This window comes from Eptesicus fuscus, chromosome 12 (assembly GCF_027574615.1).
Source record: "Eptesicus fuscus isolate TK198812 chromosome 12, DD_ASM_mEF_20220401, whole genome shotgun sequence".
In the NCBI taxonomy this organism is placed as follows: Eukaryota; Metazoa; Chordata; class Mammalia; order Chiroptera; family Vespertilionidae; genus Eptesicus; species Eptesicus fuscus.
In genome coordinates, this window is record NC_072484.1 from 38349712 (window position 1) to 38368873 (window position 19162).

At 38.0% G+C, this 19162-nt stretch overlaps 1 protein-coding gene across 2 annotated transcripts in view; it reads left to right on the forward strand.

Moving 5' to 3' along the window:
- RAB27B (RAB27B, member RAS oncogene family) overlaps positions 1 to 19162 on the forward strand; it is a 59288-nt gene that overhangs the window by 11149 nt on the left and 28977 nt on the right. Inside the window, exon 2 of one of the 2 annotated variants that reach the window (XM_028157729.2) lies at positions 8944 to 9010. The exons of the other annotated variant lie outside the window; for it this stretch is intronic. The gene's annotated coding sequence lies outside the window, so the exon portion shown is untranslated. The remainder of the gene's footprint in view (positions 1 to 8943; positions 9011 to 19162) is intronic. 2 annotated transcript variants of the gene reach the window in all.

The following is a 19162-nucleotide window of genomic DNA, read 5'->3' on the forward strand; positions in this document are numbered from 1 at the left end:
CAAATCCCTAGTTCTGAAAACATGGTCTCATTCCTTTGTAGAAAGGGTGACCTTTCTCTAGAGTCTCTGAAGGCCATCCTAAGAAAGGAAATTGGCCTCTCGCAGAGTTTGAGACTTACTCACCAATACTATTTGCAACACCTGCCTGTGTATCCTTGATAGTTTAAGTTTGCAGTTTCCAGTCTTGTGGGTGAACATTACAAGCATATGCAAATAGACTCCATTGATAAGCTGGCAGACGCCATGGTTAGTCCGCAGACTACAGTAATAATAAGAGATCAAATTGCCTGAACATTTTTCCATCAGCAATAGATATATGATATCAAAAGATCACTTGGTTATTTGTATCTTGGTAATTGTAGAGTCATTCTTAACACCATCACTGTCCTTTTGAGTTTTTACCTTTAGAAATAGACACCAGTATACTTCAGTCTGATTTCCAGCCTGCCAGCCTAAGAAAATCCAATTACTACATAGAATAAAATGGTTCCAAGTTAAGGATTTAGACAATTCACAGGAATCACAAAGAGGTAACAGTTTGACTTTCCTTAGAGACAAAAATCAAACCTTATTGATTATAGTGAGCCAAATGGAGTCCAGCATTCGCTGTTTAAGCATATTTAGATGTGTTGCCAAGTAACAAGGTAGGTCAGATGCCTAATGGCAGAAGGCTGCTATGTAAGATATAGTCCCAGAGTAATACTAAGTGGTTTATCATGGGGAAATTTAGTCCTGGTTTTCTATCTGTACTTGGCTTGTTTCCAAACAATACTTCATTTCAAGTCAGTGAAATTTAAAAAACTGACCTGGGAGTGGTTGACACACTTGCTTGTAAGAAGGGATCTGCAAGCAGTTTCTTGTTTATTCTACCGTAACTACTGAAATTTTTTGAAATATTTTTATGGGTTTTTCTTTGCAGAACTACTAGAATATTTAATAGAATGAACTGAAATCATTTCTAGTTTCTTTTCAAGGACCCAAGGTTTTTGAACTATTTTTCAAAAATAGATTTCTGTAAAGCTTTATGTGTGAAAGGAAATGTGTGTGTGTGTATATATATATTTTTTTTCAACTAATTTTTAAGACTAACACAGTTTATCAGAGCATTCTCAAATCCATCAAAGCTTAGGTGATAATATAAAGAAAGATAAAGAAAATAACCATTGGGAGCATATCAATAATATAAGTAAAATTACTTTTTTCCTGATGATCAAAGCAGAATTCAAAATACCGACGGCTATATCTTTTAAGAGAACCATTGCCATTAGGTCTTACCTGTCTTTACTTTTAAGGGCAAAATGCCTGTTTAAAAATATTCTTAGTTCAGCGGTCTGCTGCAACTAACCATTTTTTCCTTAGATTTTCTAGTTTCAGACAAAAATATTTGTTGTATCTTGAATTAATGTATTTGTATTACATTTGAATGAGCGGAGAAACTGTAAACCTCTATGAAGGTCAATGACTGACTGTCCTTCAGATTTACTTGTACCATTGTCACTGGGTATTGTGTCAGCAAGTAACATAACCAGACTGAAGTTTCTGGTAAAGATTGGGGTTCAGGAAGGCACTAAAATAAATGTATCAAGAAGATACTTCTGAATCTCTGTACAGAGAACTTGCACTTGAAGTGCTTTTAAAAATAGGTCAGGGATGTATTTGCACTTATCTCTTCTGTTTCCTCTCCTGATTCCCTGAGAACCAGAGGTGATGGTAAACATATTGAATAGCATCGTACCTACTGACCAATCAGGATATCAAGAACATTTAAGCCACACTGGATTGTACCTGCTGCATATCAGCTGGGCCAGGGCACCAATGTCAAACTATTATAAAATAAAGCAGAGCAAACTGGCTATTTTGGAAAGCAGACACATTTTAACCTTTACCTCAATCTATTTGAATATTACACTTTTAAATATCAGATAGTAACAGGAGGATTATTTCTATTCTTCTGAAATATAAACTGTGAATGATGAAGTCTTCTTTAAAATATTTCTTCAAATTTTATAAACTTTGGCCAAACTGGAGCTATACATTCCTCTTCCTTTTCAGATAACCAAGATTAAAATAATTTTTAAGACCATGAATATTAGAGCAGCCATCCCTCATATGCTGGAATCTCTATGCCAATCTTGCATCCAAATAGGTTTAGGACCAGAGTCCAAATGAAGGACAGGAAGTGTAAGTGCCACAGAACTAGAAGAGAAGTCATTTCATAACCCAGAGATGGCTTCAGCGAAGTGGGGAGGAGCATCATAGTAACTAGGGTGGAGTCTGAAATAACAAGGGTGTGACTTCAAGAACCAAGCCAAGTTCATGAATAACACACAGTGTACAATTATGATTTATCTATATATCAATATCCTCCACAGGAAATAACTTCATGGAAAAAGACATTGAATTAGCCATCAACCATAACAAATAGCCATGAGTGAAAATATCTACAGAACTCCATGGTGTTAATAATCCCCATGGTTCTCACAGAATAAGAGATCCAATAGGGTTAATTAGTGTTGGTGAGAAGCCAAGTACAGAAACCATACTGAATCTTCACTTTAGGAGCTAATTAATTTTAATTTAGAGCTACTTCTTATGTAGTTGATCCCCAGAGGACCTACTGTGTGCAATATCCTAATTGAATGGGCTAATTTGCTTTAATACTAGTGATGCAAAATTCACATGCATCTTTCCCAACCTGCTTTCTACCTTTTTTTGTGTGTGTGCCTATTGTGTGTCTTTGTGTTGGTTTTACTGTGAATATGATGGTGTGAGAGAGAGGGTAGTAGCTGTTCCAGGCTTACTATTGTTTTCTCATCATAAACAGTAGAAAGAGGAGTCTCCCCTCAGAATCTAATATTACAACTTTTACTAACAATTTGACCAAAATTAACTCATTACAGATTAGGCTGCTTTTCTGTCAGATGTGTTAGCGTGACAGTACTTGGTCATTATAGACTGATACATTTTTCTCAGTTTAGAGTAAGAATTGATTGGGGAAGAAAAAAAATGTCCCCCTGAATGACTCTAGTTAAGCATTAATGAATATAATAAAAGGGTTACTGTAATAGGAAGAAAGTAAAATTGTGAGATAGGTTAATGCCGTGTCCTTTTTAGGATCACCTGTGTCTCCTCTCCTTTCCCCAGAGCCCTGTGCCCCTTGTGGGCCTGCTGCCCTGGATCTGCTCCTCTCATCTTCATTCTAACCTTTCCACAGGTTATCCAAGTGAACCTGTCCCTGGTTCCGCTCCCTCACGGCCTCCTTTATTCTCAAGAATCTGAGATTCTAATTGTTGCTAATGCACTAACTGGCCCCAAAATAATGGTTTTACCTTTGGGAAACTGTACAATCAATCCTCATGATTTGCTGATTGCGTATCTGTGAATTCACCTCCTGGATAAAATTCATTTGTAACCCCAAAACCAATGCCCCTGATGCATTTGCAGTCATCCACAGACATGTTTGGAAGTGGGGAAACTCTTGAGTTTCCTGACATGCACATTCCCAGCTTAGATCAAACAAGTTGACACTCTACCTCCTTACTTCAGCTCTTATGGTAAACAAGTGTTCTTTTCCTCATTTAGTGCCACATTTCTTGCATTTTTGTGCTTTTATATGGAAGATTTTTGTCTGTTTAAAATGGCCCCAAGCATAGCACTGAAGTTCTGTGTATTGTTTTTAAGCACAGGAAAGCTGTGATGTGCCTATGGAGAAAATATATGTGTTCCATAAGCCTCATTCAGGTATGAGTTACAGGGCTGTTGGCCATGATCTCAAAGTTTATGAATCAGCAACATATATTAAATGTGTGTCTTCAAACAGAAACACATAAAACAAGGCTTGTATTGATCAGCTGGTGAAAATATTGTGGCCATAGGCTCACAGGAACTTCACTCTGCATTTCCATTGGGATCACAGTATTCCCTGATTCTATGTTTGCAGTGTCTTTATAAAACAAAACTACCATGAATCACTGTGTTTATTTCCTCTCATGAAAGGATTTTCAATAGTTTAGAGAAAAAAATGTAGTCAGGTAGCTAAAGGAAAAAATAAAACACAAGCAAACATGGAGTCATGGAGTCCAGAAATAGAAAAGGTCAAGTTTTTTAACCAGAGGACCTTTGATGCCTATTACATGTAAGCAAAACTCTGAATTCTGACCTTCCAGGTAGCCAAGGCTAAAACAAACCAACAACAAAAACACAAGGAATACAACTTTTCCTATCAGATTAAAGAAAGTATATCAATTTATTGGGAGATACTTTTTTTTGGTATCATTATATTCTAAGAGTAATGTTAGGGCACAAAACACATAATATATGTTTCCAATTGTAGTTTTATGAATGATGCAGAAGTGGAACTTGTATGATTGCCTGTATATTGTCAATACTAAAGTCCAAGGCGCTAATACGATCTCTATGTTGATTGATGAAGGATTTCTACAAGGATCTAAAGTCTGTGTGTTGCTGGGATGCTGACATAAAATGCAGTGTTATCACAGGTTAGGCTCACACTTACATTCTTAAAGAGCTTCAGATGAAATTATTGTCATGGTGAAATTACCGGGTCCTCTGGTAAATTGAAGCGGGGAGATACGTTTGATCAGGCTGCTGTTTTGGTGCCTCTAAAATCCTGTAGACAGAGAGGTCTGTACTTATCTATGAATTTCACAGTCACCAAGGGGCAGCCCAGGAGAATGAGGAAGGCTGGAGGAACACTGACTACTCGACTTAATTAAATCGACCTGGAAGTGCCCCCTCCAATCATTCACTCCTTTAAATATCCATGCTCATTTTTATTTATTGATCCATTCTCCCACTGGTGCTAAGAATTTTCTGATAAGATGTGGAGGAAGGTACAAAGAATAGGCTCAAATAGTGAAATTTTAAGGAAAACCAAAAATATTCAGTGAAAGCTTATAAACTCCTCGAAACCTTCCCACATATATTTTATGGATTGATTGTTGATGCCCAAATTCTTGAGCTTAATTTGTCCTGATTTTTTATTAATTTGATTATTAGCCTAACTCTTGTCAGAATTTATAAAAATCGTTGTTTGTGGCTGTTTTGTAAATCTACATTATCAGCAATTTTTTAAAACTATGTTTTTATTGATTTTTAGAGAGAGAGGAAGGGAGAGGGGTAGATATAGAAACATCAATGAGAGAAAAGCATCATCCATCAGCTGCCTCCTGCACACCTCCTATTGGGGATCAAGCCTGCAACCTGGGCATATGACCTGACCAGGAATCATACTGGTGACTTCTTGGTTCATGGGTCCACACTCAACCACTGAACCACACCAGCCGGGCTATCAGCAATTTTTGTACAGATATTTTTATATTGAGTCTTGGGCCTTCATATTGCTAAAATATTAAATGGGGAAAATTTATGGAACTTATTCATAAATAAATATACATGTATTTCCACAGACTCTAGATAAGGAGACATTGAAGTAAGAACAGGCTGGTGACATATGGGGGCCGGGAGCGGGGGAAGGGAGTGAGGTCTTGAGAAAACCGAGAGAAAAAATTTTTAACCATTATAGTTTATAAAGGATATAAACAATTCAATTTCTGTAATTTTAAAATTAGGAAGAGAAAACAAAAAACTTGATTCAGTTAGATATAACAAATACAATTAAATGGAGATGCAATTTAATTTATTGGAAGTAATATAAGTTTTATGCAGATTACTGGCAGTACCTTATGAGGATGTAATACAATCGGGAAAATATCTATCAAATCGAATATATACAAAAATATAAACCATACATTTTATGGTATGGTTTGGGGTGATAAGCAGTAGGGAAGTGGAGGGAGGTAAAATTAACATAAAATCCTCAATTACCCATAGCTTTTGAGACATATCCTTGATGGTGTAGATAAAGCATTTCATGCATATTCTTTAATTTTGTTCTTTCAAAGAAAATGCTCCTTTTTATAAGAGATAAAGAAGAAAATAAACAGAATATTCAGACGACAGCACAAAGAAAGATGGCGCTACAGACAAAAGGAGCCATAGTGTGGCCGACAGCGTCTCTGGGGCACCGTTTTCAATGACTCCTGAGTTTATTTTTTAAAAGTATGAATTTGGAATAGTAGTTACTCAGAGGAGTTGATGTACGATGGGAGAAAGCACAAATACGAACAAGGCAGCTCTAACCACAGCATGCCCTCCTCTAGTTGGCCTGGGGCTGGAGAGGAAGGTACCCGCCTTTCCACCTCTCCGATCCAGACTTGACAGCGGCCCTGATACCTGCTGACAGAGACCTTGATACCTGTTCAGGGGGGCAGAGCTCTCTTCTCAATAGGATGAGAGCTTTTGGTCCACTGTTTTTTAAATTATTTACTTTAAAGGTTGTTGAAGTATTAGCTTTCAATTGTCATGTCCAATAGAGAATCCCCTTACCCCTGCCCCTGACCCCCTGCCATATGAAGAAGGAAGGCCACTGGGAATATATACTAGTAGAATGTGCAAGCCAAAATAGGTTTTGGAGAAATCTTTTCAAAACCATTCACAATAGAAAACGAAACAGCCCTCTAACATAGTCCTATCTCTGGTAAGCTATGAAAATAGGACTGGTTTGATAAGTTCAGTGACATTCTGCTTCTCCCTGACAAATATTTACTCATACTTTTAAATTAAGAAAGTAACTAAATGCAGACTCAAGCTAGAAACTTAACTACTTAAATCCTTTGTAATTTAGCAGACTCCTCTTCACACATAGACCATCACACATGTATTGTACGAAGACCCTCAACTCCAAAGGGCCATTAGCAGATTCCTAGATTATGTCATTTTGTACACCATCCAGAAACAACTGAATTAGAGATCAGTCATATTACAAAATATCTTCCCTTCTATAAAGGAATTTAATAGTTTATTTAAAAAGAAGACTCCCAATTTATTCTAAATGTGTTTACACTTGTAGAAGTGGCATTTATGAACTGACCTGGAACAGAAGCACTGCATAAAGTGAAGTATGTCTCTATATTTACTTAAAAACCAAGAAAGTACTTAACGAGTGTGCCATGTTTCATTGCTTGCTGACTGGTGCTAGTGTAGAAAAGTGCTTATTCACTGCTCTCTCTTGTTGCATTGACTTCCATGCCCCAAACCAAATTTCCTGACATTAGGAATGCATATTCTGAAAGACAGTATGGTGGTGTCTTGTGTTTAAAAGCAACAGGCTGTGGATTCTGGCAGATCTGGATTCAAACCCTGAGCCTGCCAATCATTAGCTGTGTGGCCCTGGGCAAGTTAACTAACCTTTCTGTGTATCAGTCTTTCCATTTGCAAAATCCCCAAATATTTTTGTGAGAATTAAATTAATTAATGTATGTAAAGTGCTTAGCACAGTGATTACAGTGATTTCAACCTTTTTCATCTCATGGCACACATAAACTAATTACTAAAATTCAACGGCACACCAAAAAAGTATGTATTTTGCTGATCTGACTAAGAAATAGGTATATGTTTGATCCATTCACAGCAGACAGCTATAGTTGGGTTGGCTGTTGTCATTTTTTATTTGACAATCTAAGGGAAAAGAGGTCAGTGCCCCTGACTAAATAGTCAGGTATTGCAGGTTTTAAAAATTCTTGCAGCACACCAGTTGAAAATTGCTGGCTCAACATAATAGCAACACAACAGGAGGTTGCTAAAATTACTAGTAATTCCAGTGATAGTCTAGCAACTCAACAAATGGTTAATATCTACTTACATCTAACTACACTGAAAAATCAGAGTATACTAGAATCAAGTATTTGGGCAAATTCCTATCAGCTTCGTTTTCTAAGTGTACCATATGTATCTGCTTTGTCTCCCTATAGTGATTCTTAACTCCTATTAGAAATTATTTATTTTTAAATTTTATAATTATATTTGTTCTAAAAATAAGTACTACATTCTGTGTTTCAAAATTCAAAAGGCGCAAAAGTATACAGTGAGAAGTAGCCTTCCTTTGCTTGCCTCCCATCTAGCTCCCCTCCCCAGAAGCAAATTTTCCAAATCTATTTTATACCTAGATAAATACACAATTAGATACACTTATTATCCTTTCTCTCCTTTTTTAAATTTTTTTTGCATAAAAGTTAGGATACTATTTAGGGTTTTCAAATGAAATACTTGACATCCAGCTAAATGCACAATATTTGGGTCTTATACGAAAAAATTTAATTGGTGTTGTATCTGAAATTCAAATTTAACTGAGTGTCCTGAATATTATTTGCTAACTCTGGCATCTCTAAATTACTACCCTACTGTTTGGCATCTTATTTGTCTGCTTGTGTGTGTGTGTTTTCATATTAGAATCATCTGGTATGGTTTTAAAACTCCTCTCCCCAAGCCACACACTCCAGACCAATTTTATCAGAACGTCTAGGAATTGTACTTGGACAGCAATATTTTCCCCCCAGTGATTTTCTTTCAGTGATTTAATAGAGGAACAATTTACACACTAAAAAACACACCCATTTTAAGTGTATAGTCCCATGCCCATTGACAAATGCGTACACCTGTTTTTACTTAACAATATATTTTGGCAATCACTCAAAATTGTTTCTTAAAGTATAAACCCTTTAGAGCAAGTATTATATTCTATGCTACTTTTCTTCATAAGAACTTGAGCACTTTATAAGTGTTTCCGATAAATACAGGTTGACTAGGAACAGAGTTGTTTATTGCAGTCATTATTAAGTGGTTTTTAAAATTGATTTAAGAGAGAGAGAGAAATAGCAATTTGTTGTTCCACTTATTTATGCATTCATTGGTTGATTTTCTTATGTGCCCTGACTGGATCAAACCTACAACCTTGGAATATTGGCCAACACTCTAATCAACTGAACTTCCTGGCCAGGGTTTTATTATTTAGGTAACGCACACATTGAGAAATGTTATTAATGAGTGTTTGCAGTTGCAATACTAATTAAAAATAAATTACAGGATTGCAAAGAAGTTGTTGCCAACAGATCCATCTCCACGTGTGCAGTATCTTCAAGTTGGCTGAGTGGTAAGCCAGGTTTTTTACGTTTACTGTGTGACCCCATTATTTACACAAGAGGGACCTGGGACTGAGGTTGAATAAAATTTTCAGGCCATGTAGCTAGTAAGTAGAGGAGCTGGGATTCGAACCATGTCTGACTCCAAATCTTGCTAGGGTCCCATCCTAATCTGGCCTAATTTTGAGATTCCCGATCTTTCTCAGCAAGATTCCAAAACTCCTATATTCAATTTGGAAAAAGATTTAGAATAGCTGGTTTTGTTTCTCAGTGTATGACTTCTTCAGCCAAAATGCCTTCAAGAGAGAACCAGCAAAAGAAACCAAACAGGTAAAATTCCTTTGGGCTCAAGTTTCTTTCATCTCTGTAAAGCCCTTACAAGATAGTTCTGGATTTTGTGTTTGTTCACCTGTCTTGGATTACCTGAGCATGAGGGCTTATGAAAAAAACTGAACGAACAGAATTACGAGTTGTGATTCAGGAGAGCAAGCAGTGTCTTTTGCTAATGAACCTTATCTTTTTGCTCAGATCATGTGTATCTCTCATACCTGTCTTGATGTGTGACTAAATGAAGGAACTGAATTAGAACAGTAGGGGTGCATATCTTATTTCTGCACATGCCAAATATTGTCTTTCTCTTCCTTTATGGATGTGTTTTACGAAATGCATAATATAGAGACAGACCACAAAACCATTCCAGTTTCTGCAGCAGAGAACACAATGTGAGTATCTGTTTCAAGGTCATTTCCTGATATTGATATCTTCCAGTAAATTTGAGGCAGATTCAGAGTAGAAACTGAATTCAATTCATGGCTTAGCTTCTTTCCTCTGTCTCCATTTACAAGACTTAGGAAATTTCTTGCATATAGTTGATTTTCAGTAAATGTTTGTTGAACTGTCTTGACATTCTCTCTTAAAAGTGAGGATATACCACCTGGTTGGTGTTGCTCAGTGGTTGAGTATTGACCTATGAACCAGGAGGTCATGGTTAGATTCCTGGTCAGGGAAAGTGCCCAGGTTTCAAGCTTGATCCCCAGTCGGGGGGCATGCAGGAGGCAGCCAATCCATGATCCTCTCTAATCATTGATGTTTCTATTTCTCTCTTCCTCCCTCTCTCTTCCTCTCTGAAATCAGTAAACATATTTAAAAAAATTAAAATAAATGAAAGTGAGAATATAGTATATTCTGGATAATTTGGCAAAGTGAGCATATCACTAACATTTAGCAAAAAGTTGATGAGAAAGAACTCTCTAAGGTCCTATGAGTTTCAGAGAGAGCTTCATGCTTGGCAGTCCATGGCAAGTGTGGACTCAAAAAAAAAAAAAAAAGACATCCAGCAAATCGTAATTTGAGTGATTCCAGTAGTTTGGAATTGGGTTTTGGCTCAGAATTCAAAGGAAAATGCTGTGATAGCAGCAAAGAAACTATAAGTGTAGTTTTCTCTAAAGACTCTGAAAAAAGAAAAAAAAGGGAAATTAGATCAACTTCTTAATGTTTCATTAATTCTCTTTGGTTTTCTTTTTGTGTGTGTTTTTTAAATATATTTTATTGATTTTTTTACAGAGAGGAAGAGCTAGGGATAGAGAGTTAGAAACATCGATCAGCTGCCTCCTGCACACCCCCTACTGGGGATGTGCCCACAACCAAGGTACATACTCTTGACCAGAATCGAACCTGGGACCCTTCAGTCCCCAGGCGGATGCTGTATCCACTGAGCAACCCGGTTAGGGCAATTCTCTTTGTGCTTTTATTTAATTCTGTGAATTGGTCTGAAGTGTCTTGATTCTGTCTTTTTCTGAAGTATCACAGTCACACCTGGTAGGCCATTTGGTGGGTTCTCTTCATGTCTCTTCCTGTTAGCACACCTTATCTTGGTTGAAGGACTAGCCTTTATGGTATATGCTCAGAATGGTACATAGCTCTTGTCAGGAGTTTATAAAATTCCCCTTTATCCAGCCCAGGCCTTTTATTAGCTCACTTCTAATGTTTTCACTCATTTCATCCTATTTGTTCAGACCACTTTCATTTGAATTTTTTAGTAGCTTTTTGCTTGTGACTTTTTTTATACTTAGAATCCAGTAATACAAATATGTCTTTGTAAGTTCTAGCTGAACAATTTGGTATTTCTCCTTACTTCTCCCCATTTTATTGCATCTTGTTTCAACACATCTTTAGACTTTGTGTAGTAGCAAACATGCAGATTATTATATATTCAATTAAATGCCACTGGTAAAGGTCAGAGTGGTTTTCCCAAGTTAATTATTTACAACTAGTGGCCCAGTGCGTAAAATTTGTGCACAGGGCGGCGGGGGGGGGGAGGTCCCTCAGCCCAGCCAGCACCCTCTCCAATCGGGGACCCCTTGGGGGATTTCCAACTGCCAGTTTAGGCCCGATCCCACAATGGTTGGACATCCCTCTCACAATCTGGGACCGCTGGCTCCTAACTGCTCACCTGCCTGCCTGCCTGATCACCCCTAACTGCCTCTGCCTGCTTGCCTGATTGCCCCTAACCTCTCTGCCTGCCTGCCTGATTGCCCCCAACTGTCCTCCCCTGCTGGCCTGATCTCGCCCCCAACTGCCTCTGCATGCCTGATCACCCCTAACTTCCCTCCCTTGCCAGTCTGATCTCACCACGGCAACCCAGCACTGACTTCCAGTCGGTCGAGCCTTCGGTTGTTTTGGATGTTACGGACCCTGGGTTTTTATATATTAGGATAGCTTTTAGAATCTGAAGCTTGACCAATGTGAGCTGAGACCAATCACAATATGGATATTTAGATTGTGTTATGAAGTGTTTAAGGCCAGCTAGGAACAAAATTTCCAGGGAGGGGTAATAGGGTTTGACATTGGATACCCCCGCCACTTTTTTCAGTGTCCCTCCACCTGCCCATTGACCTTATTCTACTAGGTTTCCTCTCTATTTTCCCATTAAGGAATTTCATTAATACAAATATGCCTTGTTCTAATCTTTGCTTCTTTTTCATAATCCATTTAACAAAATATGTTGTGTCTTTTTTAATCAGGTACTTTACTAATGAAAACTTGCCTTTAAAGACATAGGTTTAGGTAACTGTAGGAGGTAATGAGTTTGATGAGTTAACCCAATCAACCCTAATGAGTGAGCTAGTTAATATATTATCTTCTTGGTAATTTCTTGCCTTAATATAGTTAAAGTTACTTCTTTTCACTAGACCCATAAGGAGTCTATGGCATGAGGCTCCCATAAGGACTTCAATCATCATGGCTGAGCAGATGCTGGGATCTAAGAAAGTCTTTATGTACACCTCAAGAAACTGTCTACAGAGGCCACTTTTAGAGAACAATTATGGGGGGTGTGGGGAAATATAGGGAAAAAAACAAGAGGTTTTTTTTCTATAATTTTGTCTTTGTATCACATAGGGGAAGATCAATCATAACTTTATTTTAAAGTATGTGGGGTTTGAAAAATAAAGCAGGTAAATTATAAATTTTTCTAATCCTCCAAAAGTTCTCTCTAATATAGGTTCTGAGTATTCAACTTCACTGAAATTTGTCCACAGGAAGATTTGCCTGCAGAGTCTCCTATCTTATAGAGCAATTAATTAATTATCCTCTGTCCAGGGAACAAGTCCAAAGTGAAAACAGGGGCTCAGAAGCAAACGTCATCCTTTCGTTTACAGAGAATATAAATGTTATTAGCATCCTATGGTGATGATGCTTTCTGGAATTTTCCTGAAACAGTCACCATTTTTTATACATTTAAAAACATGAACCAGGGAACTTATATGCATATATGCATGATCCATAGACACAGACAATAGAGTGGTGAAGGCCTGGGAGAGGCAGGTATGGGCTGAAAGGGGTCAATGGGAAAAACAACAAACAAAGGGGCCATCTGCAATACTTTCAGCAATAAAGATACATTTTAAAAAGGAAACAAAATAATGTGTTGCCGCATTAGGAGCCTTGCATATGGGATCATAGAAATGAGGGTTTTAGCCAATGAGTCTCTTGCATGAGATTCTGTGATATTGCACGTTATAATGAACAAGAAGAAACAGCACTTTGTAAGGCAGAAGAAGGACTTTGGGTGTTATTTTCAGTTTGATGGGATGCCATTGCAAAGTACTAGGCAGAACAGTGATGTGGTCTAATTTACAGTTTTACAAGAGAACTGCTTGTTAAGTGGTGAATGGATGGGGGAAAGGCAGAACTGGAGGCGTGAAGACAAGTTAGGAGGCTCTTATGAATTGCAGTGACCAGACAGTTTGTTCAAATTAGAACCCTTCTGAGAGTGGAAGGGGATGCTATTTACAGAACAGGAGGCGAAAACTGGGCATGTGGTCAGCATACCAGGGCATGCGGTTGCTTTAGCTATTGCGGTTGTTGTTGGGGTAGTGGGACCTTTTATGCCATTTTATTTAATCCCACAATAAGCTCTATAGGCCCAGAGCATAGTACATGGTGATAAATGTTCATTGGGTGAGTGAGTAAATGAGTGAATCTGGGGAGATTAGTATCTTTGCTTTCTAAATGGCTATAAGTAGAATATGAAGTCTAATTTTGATTATATATTCCATACTCTTTCTCTAATTTCTTACCAATATCCCTTTATATTTGCTTCTCAATGTTTCTAACGTGTCTCACATGTATTTCCATGTTCTTTTTTCATTTCCTCCTCTCTCCTGGGTTTAGTGTTTTACATATAGAGGTTCTGTAAATGTGTTTGTTGTATTAGTTTTTATCAAAAGCAGAAATCTTAGAGGTCATTGACAGTGTAGAGTCCCCAGGCAACTTTTTGATCTTCCCTTTGAAGCACACTGTGCCACATTTAATGCACAACTTCATAAGGCCTCCACCTGGGCAGTCTGTCAGGGTCCATTTAACAACACTGATGGTGCCCTAATGTACCACTCACTTCTTATACAAAGAACTTCCTTCTCTGTCTTCTCCTGCCCATCCAGGAAATTAGTACCACCTTACTCCCAGGTAAAGGGAGCTAGGCATTATTTCTGTAGTATGCCACCCCCTCTTTATAATTAGAGTAGTTTTTTGGGTTTTTTTTTTTTTAGAAGTTAGATGCTTTTAAAATATTGTTTTAAATTAATTTCAGAGAGAGGAAGTGAGAAGGAAAGATAGAAACATCACTGATGAGAGAGAATCATTGGTCATCTGCATCCTGCATGCACCCTACTGGGGATCTAGCCTGAAGCTTGGGCATGTGCCCTGATTAGGAATCAAACCATGACCTGCTAGTTCATGGGCCGATGCTCAACCACTGAGCAACACCGGCCGGGCTGGGGTAGCTTTTGCTCGTTGGAAAACTTGCACCAAATTCTCAATAAAAAAGGTAATCTCACTTTCCTACTTTGAATTATGGGCATAGAAAAATTCAAGTGTATATATTTACAAAGTTTGTATTGCAAATTGTATCTATGTCTGGCTTACTCCATAAACATTCAAGCAGACTTATTTTCTGGTAAGATCAGGTAAAATAAAAGACTGACTTTAGGGAGTGGGTGCACAGTCCACGCCCTAAAGACCTTTCCATGCTTGATGTACCTGTATGCATGTGTGCATGGTATGTGCGTGTGTACATACATGCCTGTGTGTTCATTATGACCTTGCCGATCCTTTGCAATCAATACCTGATGTAACCCAGTCAATGCTGTTATGCTGGAGAAAAAAAATGTTCCAGCTTGCCTTCTCATTCCTAAGATTTTATTTTACTTATGTGTATTGCATAAGAAAATGTAAACCTACTCACCATGACAGATAGTATATCATTTGCTGACATTTGTAAAAATAATTCGATTATTCAACAAGGACACCTTACCTGTAGTTGAATTTATAAGACTAGTTTCTGGCCCTAGCTGGTTTGGCTCAGCAGATAGAGCGTCGGCCTGCAGACTGAAGGGTCCTGGGTTCGATTCCAGTCAAGGGCACATGCCCGGGGTTGTGAGCTCGATCCCTAGTGGGGGGCGTACAGGAGGCAGCCGATCAATGATTCTCTCTCATCATTGATGTTTCTATCTCTCTCTCCCTCTCCCTTCCTCTCTGAAACCAATAAAAAAAATAAGACTAGTTTCTGTTTTAGATCCTGGAGAAAGTCAGCTCTTCTAGAAGTTGGGAGAGTTTCAGGTATATAATATGATAGCCCCACCCTCTGCTTAATTGGGGGAAATAAAATGGACTTAATATTAGCCTGTGTTAGTCATTGTATAAATATGAACTAGAAGACCAGCTACCGATATTATCAGAGAAGGGCAGAGCCAACTTTATTCTCAAACATAAACTCCCCAATAGTCAATGGAATATTTACCTTAATGTATTTAACAGAAATATATAGACACAACGAATGTGAAACGTCTTTCTTTATTTGTGTAACTAGAACTTATACTCCTGAAATTTAATATACAAGCATTTAGCTTTCATAATTTTGCCTCTCACTGTACCTACCAAACTGGGCTCAGATTTCAGCAGGAAAGCTTTTAGTTTAGCCAGAAGGAACTGCACCCTTGCAGTTAAGCTCACTGGAACCTTAGGAAACAAGACAGTGAGAGAAATATAGGTGGATTTTTCTGTTTAAAAGTTGATGACAGTGATATAGGAAGGGCGTTCTTTGATGTTGGAGAAATAGATTGATTCCCAAGAATGTCTTGAGGACATAGACCTTAATAAATTGGGAAGTGCCAGATAAGCAAATGTATTTTTTTTTTGTGACAGATACTTTATTGTTATTCTTTCCCCTCTAAGATGTTAACATTTACTCTCAGTATTTTGACTTAATGTAGTAAATGATGATATCTGTCCTTTTGTTCAAAAATACCAGAAAGTAATATGTAGATCTTTAATGGGAAATGTAATGTTTTTCCTCGGGCAGGAATGGACTTCAGGGTGGCGAACTTGCAGAGATGAGATACAATGTTAGCCAATCCGAGTTCTTCCAGCAACTCAGTGTAGAGTGACTCTGGAAAGTACAGGCAAAGCTAATTTCATAAGAACTGACTCATACCAAGTCTTAGCTTATGAAAACTCCAACTCTTGGCATTTATTTCTTTGCTGAAATCATGATTCTTTTCTCAGTGAGCACAGTCTCTGTGGGTTGGAGCAGTCAATAGAGTATGTTTCCAACAAAAGTCCCTTTCTCGGTGTTGTGCAAGTCTGAGTAGCAACCTTATTTAAGCATAATTTCAGTCAACTATGCACCCTTTTGAGTATTGCATGGCTTTTCTCAGCCCAGAATTGTGATTAACCTGAAAATGTGTGCAAGTTCTAAAGTTACAGAACACTGGAGAGCCACAGTGCCCTGCCAGGATTCTCTTCATGATCAGACCTTAGCAGGCTCCACGCCAGGCCCTGGGAAGCTGCCTGCTGCTTCGTCTGATTAGACGTTAAAATGTACCAAACAGCAGGGAAAGGTGGGCATACTGTAAATGTCTTTGTGCTAATGATGACTTTTCTTTTCTCACCAGAACAGCTGGGGGTGAAAGTTGTCAAAGACAAAATTATAAATGTTTTATATTGGAAAATGCCAGGTGAGTTTAAGACATGGTCAACTTATTAGGTTACTGCCAGGAAGTAAACAATAGACTCATTAAAGCTGTAATTAGTCATTGTTGACATATTTTCGTTTTTATCAGGGCTCCAGGAGGGATAAAAGTGAAATAATCTAGTGCTTTGTTAAGTAGAGGTAAAACCAGCTTTTTAAAACTCAGCCATGCCTTTTCCTTGGGATTTCTCTACCACCATTTTTTTTTTTTCTGAGGACTTTGTTGACTTCATCTTAGGCTATAACGTAATTTGTTAATTGATTAATTATTTTGTGGTTTTGTTACATTGTATCATTAGTCAAAATGTTTTCGTTCTTTATGGTTCCTTATTTCTTGGCAAGTCAAGAGTGGAGGGGGAATTCATGGCGATGGAATACATTGAGCCAGAGGTTTTACATACAACTACAGATAAAGACCATAAGAATCAAGAGTTAAGTAATTTGCCCATGGCCACATGTTGGGCAAATGGCTAAAAGTAACTCAGGGCAATGGAGTCCAATAGCTACCTTTTACCATTACACCACTGTCAACCCTTGATCCTGCAGATCCAACCTCAGCAGCCAAGCCCCCAGAATGTGTCCTGTGCTTCTAAGCCAAGTTTCCTATAGCCATTGACACTGAGTACACATTCTGCCTGCAGGACCAGTGAGTGCTCTGCTCATCCCAATCCCTCTTTTCTTCTTTCCCTATCAAGTTCCAGCTCTCATCTCACCTCCTCCATGAAGCCTTTCTAATTACTCTGCTCCCACTTGCTCATCCTTTATGAGTTTTTCCTTTTCCTCTAAACACCTTTTAGACTTAAAACCCTAGATTTTCTGGTGTAGACCTCATTTTAAGTAACTGGTCAGATAAAGGGATTTAATGTTTGTTTGTTTTCTCTTCCACATAAGAATTAAGAACCATGTGTAATAGTCTTCCTTATTTTCCATTCAGCCTCATATCGTACATATTGCAGAAATAAAATTCCAGTTTAGAAATCTCTATTAACATAAGCATCTACATCACGTAAAGATCCCCTGTGAGACAAATAAGCACTTCCTTTGGACTGACTCCATTCTTTGTAGATATGATCTCTCTTTGCCAACATTTGCTAAGCTTCTTGTTAAATATCAGCCAAAACAATGACCAGCCAACATTCTTTTTTTTTTAAAAGAGTTCTTGGATTTCTTATCTTCCTTATTCTTGGAGTTACCTCATGTTTAAGTGAGAAAATTATAATAACATGGCACATCTTATTTTCATAGATATGTGCCTATGAACCTATCGATGCTATCTGACTTGGCTTCCTTATATCTCTGAGAGGCAGACTTCTGGGCACATTTTGGATTAGTATGTCTTTTCTCAGATAATGAAGCGAAGCAAAGCAGTACAAGTTGTCATGACTTCCTCAAAGCAGCAGCCAGCTGGAACATAAGCCAGTTTGCAAGATGATTAGACCAACGTCTGAAAACTTAGCAAAGTGTCTTTTAAATGAGCATCTCTTTAAGTTGAAACCTTATCTGTTTTTCTACATGGGAGACCTTGGTTAAGAGTAGATGTGTCTGTTTATACATATACATTTAATGTCCTTGGGCATGTCACATAACTCAACGGAAAAAAGAGATGGGTTGACTGAAAAGGAACTGTCCTGTGACTTGTGCTGGTTGGCCCATTGAAGCAGGTGACTAGGGTCAAAAAGGACCCATCTTCCCAACGCGCTACTGTCTGAGGAGACGATATGCCTTCATGAATGTGGTACACTCTTCACTTCAATTAGCCAGAGTACAAATTAGGAATCATTCATTGGCAGTGAGGAGTCTCTGGGGTAAGAGGAGGGGCCATGGTTTCTCAAACTTAGTTGTGTATTGGAATCATCTGGAGAGCATCAGAAGGTACTAATGCTTTTGTATCACCACTAGAATTCAGATCTACTTGGTTTGGGGTGTGGCCTGGGCATCAGGGAGTTTTTATTTAATTTTTATTGAATTTATTGGGGTGACGTTGGTTAAGAAAATTACATAGGTTTCAGGTATACAATTCTGTAATACATCATCTGTATATCATATTGTGTGTTTACCACCCCAAGTCAAGTCTTCTTCCAATCAACGTTTATCCTCCTTATACCCACTTCTACTATACCCTGTTCTATACCCCACTTTCCCTTTGGTAATCATCATACTGTCGTCTGTGTCTGTAAGTTTTGTTTTTGTTTTGGCTTAATCTCTTCACCTTTTTCACCCAGCCCCCCAAATTCCTCCCTTCTGACAGCTGACCATCTGTTCTCTCTATCTACAAGTCTGCTTCTATCTTGTTTGTTTATTTATTTTGTTCATTAGATTCCACATGTAAGTGAAATGATATGGTATTCGTCTTTCTCTTACTGACTTATTTCACTTAGCATAAAAAGCCTCCAAGTTTGAGAACCACAGAGTTGGAAACCCCTTTTCTGTTTTTCCTGATTGATCTCAAGGAGACATTGGCCTCTCTGTAGAGACTTCCTAATCTGCTTTATGACATCACAAGCTTTTCCAGCCTTGAAGATATATAATTTGTATCAAAGATTCTTTTAATATAAGGCTTTGCAGAATTTTAAGTATTTTGTATTTCTTTCTCTTGCTCCCTAGCTGGAGTTTTGGCTAAAAGACCTAGGAG